The sequence below is a fragment of the Lactuca sativa genome, chromosome 8 (genome assembly GCF_002870075.4).
Source record: "Lactuca sativa cultivar Salinas chromosome 8, Lsat_Salinas_v11, whole genome shotgun sequence".
Taxonomy (NCBI): domain Eukaryota; kingdom Viridiplantae; phylum Streptophyta; class Magnoliopsida; order Asterales; family Asteraceae; genus Lactuca; species Lactuca sativa.
The window spans coordinates 187593052-187601255 of NC_056630.2; positions in this window are offsets into that span (position 1 = coordinate 187593052).

An 8204-nucleotide genomic window follows, 5' to 3' on the forward strand; every position below is an offset into this window, starting at 1 on the left:
GATTGGATCTTCGAGATGGAGATGGTGTTCAAGAGTTGCGACTGTAGCAACCGACAGAAGATCGTTCTCATAGTCAGAAAGTTGAAAAGTGGAGTATTAAGCTGGTGGAAGTTACTAGTTGATACCATGCCTAAGTGGGAAGCTAGTAAGATGTCGTTGGAAGAACTTTATGATGCAATTGAAAAGAGAGCACTACTCTGAGCATAACCTTATGGAGATCAAAAATGAGTTCCAGAACATGAAAAAAAAGGCAAGATGAGCGTCAGTGGGTACGCTGCAATGTTCACTGAGAAGATGAAGTTGGTACCTTATTTGGTTCCTATTGAACTCCCCAAAGACAACAAGTTTTCTAATGGATTGCCAACAGAATTTTGTCCAATGGTCAAACAAGCAACCACTTTGAAAGCTTTCGTCTGGGCAGCTAAGAATGTTGAAACCTAGAGAAGGGTTTGAAGAGAGATGAGGTAGGAGAGAAGAGTAAGTTACTGGGATCTTCAAGATCCAACAAGAAAAACATATTCTTAAAGTCTCGTTCAAAGATGTTTGGAGGAGGAAAAGGGGGTGAGGCAAAAAGGTGTGAGAAGTGCAAAAAGAAGCACTCTGAAAAATGCAGTGAGGGGGTGACCTGTTACAAGTGCGGAAGGACGGTTCACTATGCCACCGTGTATGCATATAAAAAGAAGGTGTGTTACGGATGTGGTGCAGAGGGGCATACTGCGAAGGACTCCTCGAAGAAGAAAGATGTCACAAACCCTAATATGTCACCGAGGCCAAAGGCGAGAGCATTCCAGATGACTATGGAAGCATTAAAGGAGGAAGAAGATGTCGCTTCAAGTTCCTTTCTAGTAAATGATTTTCCTTTCAATATACCGTTTGATTCTGGATCTAACCACTCCTTTATACTAGAGAATACTCTAGTAGTAGAGGTTACTAGTGGCAAATTCGTACATGTTAGTGATTGCATTAGGAACATTGTAATTGACTTGAATGGGAACAAGTTCCATGTGAAATTGTTGTCCATTGAGTTAAACGGCTTCAACATAGTATTAGGAATGGATTGGCTTAGTGCGAACGATGTCGGGATACTATGTAGAAAGAAAGATGGTGAGAGTAAAACCACCCAGAAAAGAGTCATTTATGGGGACAAATGCAGAGTGAATTCTGGAATCATCTTCCTAATGAAAGCCAGAAAGTGTGTTTCCAAAGGATATACATCAAACTTGACATTCGTAATCGATGCAAAGAAGGAGAAAAAGGAGATACAGAGAATACTGGTGGTGTGTGATATTCAAAAGTCTTTCCCAAAGACCTTCTTGGATTGCCCCTTGATAGACAAGTAGAGTTCATAATAGACTTGTTACTAGGTATCACACTGATAGTAAAAACACCATATCGATTAGCGCCAACGAAGATGAGGGAGCCAATGATACAACTTTAGGAGTTGTTGGACAAAGGTTTCATTAGACCTAGTTTCTCACCTTGGGGAGCTCTAGTATTATTTGTGAAAAAGAAGGATGGAAACATGAGGATGTGCATAGATTATAGAGTGTTGAACAAGGCAAAAATGAACAACAAGTATCCATTGGCAATGTTTGATGACCTGTTTGATCAGCTACAGGGTGCGAGCTATTTTTCGAAGATCGATCTTAGGTCAGGATATCATCAACTGAATGTGAGAGAGCAAGACATCAAAAACACAACTTTTAGAACAAGATATAGGCACTACGATTTTTTGGCTATGTCGTTTAGATAGAACAGTGCCCCAACAACATTTATGGATGTAATGAATAGGGTTTGTAAACCATTCCTTGATAGATCTGTAATAGTGTTCATCGATGACATTCTAATTTACTCGAAGAGCCAGCAGTATCATGGAAAGCACTTACGAGAAGTATTGGAAGTTATGAAAAGTTTTATGCGAAGTTCTCCAAATGATATTTTTGGATCCGAGAGGTACAATTCTTGGGTCATGTGATTAACCAAGAAGGAATAAAGGTTAACCCAAAAAAATTAAAGCAGTAATGAAGTGGGAACGACCAAAAAGCCCCATTAGGATTAGTAGATTTCTAGGATTAGTTGGATATTACATAAGGTTTATCTAAGTCTTTTCTTTAATAGCTACCCCTTTAACAACTTTGATCCATAAAGGAGCTACTTATACATGGATTGAGAATCACGAAGAAGCTTTTGAGAAGTTAAAGAAGAAATTGTGTGAAGCACTGATTCTTTGTTACCCGACGGAGTTGAAGAATTCACAGTTTACAGTGATGAATTTGGAGTTGGATTAGGTTGCATTCTAACCCATAGAGATAAACTAATCGCATATGCTTTAACACCCTGGTAAAGCCAATGTCATAGCAGAAGCTTTGAGTAGGAAAATGAACTTGGAAAGAAGAAGGTCAAACGCGCTGAGAATTGAGATTGTATCGACAATTGTGGAAAGTATTAAGAAAGATCAGGAGGAAGCTTTGCAAGAATGTAACCGAAAGGAAGAACATTTAGGCAAAATGTTAGTAATCGGTACAAATAGCCAAGGATTAAAGGTATCCCAAAACATAATTTGGCTAACCGAGAAAGGAGGAATGAGGGATCATCTTATGGAAAATGCTCACAAAACCATCTAATCCATTCATTCCAGTAGTACCAAGAAGTATAGAGATCAGAAACCTTATTATTGGTGGCCGAAGATGAAGCTCAATGTTGCAAAGTATGTGGCTGAGTGTATGACATGCATAAGAGTCAAAGTGCAACATTAGAAACCATATGGGAATTTGTAACCTTTACCTGTACCCATGGGTAAATGGGAAGATATTGATGGGTTTTAGTATACTACAACATCCTATGGTGCACATACAATCCTAAATATCTTAGATCTATGTTTTCACTAATTATACATGCAAATGGTTTCCAAGGAATTAAACCTATAACTAGCATGCAATTGACATAAACAATACAAGATACTAGTTAGGATAACATACCTCTTTGTTGTAGCTTGATTCCATGGTGCTTAAGAGCCTAGTTCCCCAATTGTGACACCTCAAATGGTTCACACAACACCACTAACAACTTGGAATAACTTGAGAGAAAAGTTATTATGCTCAAAATCGGCTAGCCCTCTCATATGAATCCTTAGCGTCGATTTCTTGAGCTATGGGGTCTTTATATATATTGTGGCTATTAGGGTTACATCATGTAACTCATGACTTTCCATATTCTTCATGCTCCATGGGTTAAAACCTCCATGAAGTATCCATGGGTTACTCTATGGGTTTAGCCCAACATGAAGAACTATGGATCATAAGCCCACATATATAAGAATGAATGATTTACACAATCAATCTCCATATATTTAATTAGTGTCTTTTGATCACAAAATTAATTCCAAATTAATTCCTGATCAATACTAATTAAATAATATGATTTCATATTAATATATTAGAACTTATAATATATTAATAAATCATAAATATCATTTTCTCAAAAAAGTCTATCCAAATTGTTCCGATACCATGCAACCCAAATGGACCATGCCAAATCGGGTCAAGTACATACCAATTATAGTTATGGACTTAGACACTAATCCAACAGTCTCCCACTTGGATAATTCTAATAACTATTATTGCAAGTATGACTCTGCAACCTGACTAGCAATCGTAGCTCTTAAAAGCCGTTGTCGAACCCTAACCTAGTCAATGACTTGTCCATTAGATAAGGGATCATATATTCCTCCATTCTAGATACCATATGGACTGAGACATGGATTATAATCATTCTCTCTGTCCATTTGTTGTTTCCCGATTTCCGATTTATGACGACCGACTAATTGAACAAATCAAATCAGTCTAGGCCCGGCCGAGCATTTATGTTTGTCATCACTAAATCATCGAGAGGCCCACATATATCACTTTATCCCTCCAAGGGTAAAAGGAAAGGATAAACTTCGACTCATATGCTTGCTCTATATACATATCAAATCACACACAAAAATGTGTTTTATAACACCAAGTTACTAGTTTGTTTTCACATAATCAATGTGTAACCGACTTGTAGACTACATCTCATATCTCTTGGTTTGAAGAATATAATATATTATCATCTCATGATCACTCATGATAAAATCCATGAAGTGAGCCAAATGAGTATGGGTTTAATCCAATACTTGAATCTTATTCCAGGAGCACTTATGAACACTGTAGCTATGTCTAGGCCACCTCGACAAACTACAAACCCATTCATGACAGTCTTGCCTCATACCTACTTCCAAAGTATGATTGACTGTGAAGAGTTTGAATAACCTGGTTATTCGGGAAGTCAAAACATGCAAAGTGAAACACAAGAATAATACTAATCATATATGGCCCAAAACACCTTTGAGAGTAAATAAAACACCTTTTATTTAAAAACCATATTGATTACTCATTATTCATTGTATAATTTTTCGATTTATCAACCTAATACTTGAATTAAAACAATAGTCATGCCATGCTCCAAGCATGCACACTATGTTTGTCCAAACAATAGTTATGCCATGCTCCAAGTATGCATACTATGTTTTTCTATGATCCTTACTTTGTGAAGTAGACCAATTGAACATGTTTCCAATGATACTCATTTCACAATCCAAATGTCACACCCCAAAACCACGAACGGCGGAAACGTTCAGGGGTGGAGGACGTCATGTACAGTATCACAACAGTGTAATATAATAAACAAGCAACAACATCATCCATTGCATTATAAGTAGAGTTTTAATACATGTGTTCTTTGTACGAGTAAGACACCAAAAATATACAATCAAAATAAAAGACGAGACTTGTCTGCTCCGTCTTCTCAAAACCTGGCCTCCGTACCTGTCTACTGATGACCTGAGAATACAAGTTATTTTGAATGCGAGTATCAGCTTTAAAGCTGGTGAATTCATAAGTATATAAGTGTCATTGCCTTGTTTGTGAAAATCTGTTATGAAGGCCATGTAAAACATTGAATGAAAATGTTGATGTAAGTATGAAAAACCCTAGAAAAAAACCCTTATTTTCTATAAGTATGAAGTGTAGTCTTCTACCAAGACCCGAATGTTTTGTTATGACTATGTAGTCTTCTACCAAGACCCGAATGTTTTGTAAGTACAATGATAGTTTTCCTTTAATTGTTTAGTACTAAAGTACTTAGTCTGACTCATCGTTTATGTGAAATTATCACAAAATAAAGTAAACAGGAAAATGTACTACTGTAAGTGTTGTCACTGGGTACTAGGACTAACACAACATATGTAATTGTTATCCCGAGGTACTAGGGTTAACACGACCTATATAACCTAATGAACATCCGAAGATTGTCCAATTGTCCTCTGTAGCAGCAGCAGGGCGGAGGAAGGGTTAGTCCCTGTAAAGGTACTCCTAGTATAAGTAATAACCGTAGGCATCCGTAGATGTTCATCACCCACTGTTGCTAACAGATGAGTTCCGGAATGGTTAGTCCCGTACGTATATCTCGAGGTACTGTGGGATAGAGGCCCACCTAGATATCCCGAGGTACTGTGGGATGGGGTCCTGTCTAGATATCCCGAGGTATTGTCGGATATGTAGGAAGATTTACACAGAAGGTACTAATAAATCATCCTTGCAATTCGAGATACAAGTATTCATGTAATGCGTTCATGTACGCATGTTCATGTATCATGTAAGTATATGTAAACGTACTCATGTATCAGGTAATCAATTGTAAAGGTACTCATGTATCAAGTAATGGACTGATATAGACTCATGAATGAACTGACTCTTGTGTGATTCCTTGTAATAGGAATTATGTTTGAAATCTCCAAATTATCCCTATGATAATTTACTGGAAGGTAATCGGTTGCTCAAGTATGTTTATACACTCTTACTACTCAAAAGTATGAAAAACTAAATGAAAGTTGTAAACTATAACATCATTACAGATATAGGAATATAAGTGTACATGCATTAGTTCAAGAGTGTAAAAATGGTTTTGTAAGACATCATATGGATTTTGAAACCATAATTAACAATCACTTGATGTCAATTTAATATACATTTTAAAGGTAAAACATTTGATAACAATGTGTTTTTAAGATTTAAAACCATTTCTTGTGTCACATTTTGTAGTATGTGAAATCTGTTAAATGACAGACACATTTATAAAATACATATCGACGATTTAATAACATGTTTGTTTCTACTTGTATCCCCCCCCCCCCCTTTTAAAGCATTTAAACTCATTTAAAACATTGATTAGGGGTATGAACTCACCTGTAGTTGGTGATTGGGATGAACTAAATGGTATAGGATGGCTAGGTGCCAAGCGAGGACTTGTACACGCACTACGATCCTAATGAACATATAATCACACATATATGCACTCAATGAGACTCAAATCACTAATTGATAATGTTAAGACAACCTAGACATAATAAACACTTTACATAAGTGTTTTAAGCCTTAAGGATTGCATCTAAGCTATTATGGGACAAGGTATTTGTGTTTAGGGTTCCAAAGGACCCTACATGTGAGTTTACTCCCCTTAAACCATCACACATGGAGTTTATGGTTGTAAACTCTTGAGTTTACGGCCGTAAACTCCCAACCATGGGGGTTTGGTGTGTTTTGAAGTCCCAAATGCTTTCTAGAATCATTCTAACTTGGTGGTTCCATCCTTGAAGGGGTTTAAGGTCTAGAAACACCCCATTCAGGAGTTTACGGCCCTGAGGCCAATCCCCTTAGAGTTTACGGCCGTAAACTCTAAGTATGGTGTGTTTTTTATGCTTTTAAGTCCTTTGCACTTGTGGTATAGGTTCTAGACTTTTATTCCAAGCATATGAAGGCATTAGGCACACCTTCGTGCCCCTTTTAGGAGTTTATGGCCCAAGAACCATGTCTTGGCCGTAAACTCACTTTGTTAAGTGATTTTGACGTGGTTTGGTCCCTCCATTAAGTGGGTAACAATTTCTTGTAAAGGTCTAGGGCTTTATGTGTCATAAAAACACCCCTTTTGTCCATTTCAATGGAGTTTACGGCCTAAGATACACTTGGGCCGTAAACTCTCATTTGTATGTGTTCTTTGATGTGTTTAAGGCCTTACACTAAATGGGAACTAGTCTAGATAAAAGCCTTAAAGTGTTAGAGTCCTTAAAACACCATTTTGAGTGTGAAAAGGGAGTTTACGGCCTATGAATCTCTTTGGCCGTGAACTCCCAAAATTGGGTGATTTATGGATGTTTTCTTGTTCCTAACATGCATACATATGAGTCTAAGGCTTTAGCATAACACAAGGGTCGGTTTTGGCTTCGTTTCGGGAGTTTACCGTCCAAGAACACCTTGGGGAGTAAACTCCTAGATCTAATGATCTAGCCATCTAAATCATGTTATAAGCATCTAATAAGCATTCTAATCACTACTAGAAAGAGTTACTCATGTTTTGGTATAAAAAACCCGAAGATCCATGAGAGAGAAAATGGCTTTTCTCTAGTTGGAAATGTGAATAGTGAATGAATTTGGTTCAGAAATCTATTTATAGTCCTAAAATGTTTTTGGCAGAAAATATTTTTATTCCTGAATTGATCTATATTATAATAGAGTGTTGGAATAACAGTGTTGCACAAAACCCTAGTGCACCCACTCTCCTGATATTTCCTGAAGTGTAAACCCTGAATTACTCAATCTTATGTGAAAAAGTCTGAAAATTAACCGTGACCACTATAACTTCTATTGAAGTGATATAGATTGTACAGAATGGAAATTTCGGGTTGTCACATCATCCCCCTGTTAGAAGGAATTTCGTCCCGAAATTAGAATTTAAGCAAGTAATAAATTACAAATAACTAAGCAAAAAGGTGAGGGTATTTCAGTTTCATCTGATCCTCACGTTCCCAAGTGAATTCCGGTCCACGCTTTGCGTTCTAGCGCACCTTCACTATCGGGATACAGCTTTGCTTTGTTTGCTTGACCTCTCAGTCCATGATCTCTACTGGTTCCTCCACGAAGTTGAGGCTCTCGTTGATCTCGATCTCGTCGAGTGGAATAACAAGAGTCTCGTCGGATAGACACTTTTTCAAGTTCGACACGTGGAAGGTAGGATGTACGTTACTGAGTTCTTTCGGTAGATTGAGCTTGTAAGCCATAGGGCCGATTCTTGCGAGAATCTCGAAAGGCCCTATGTATCTTGGATTGAGCTTCCCACGCTTTCCA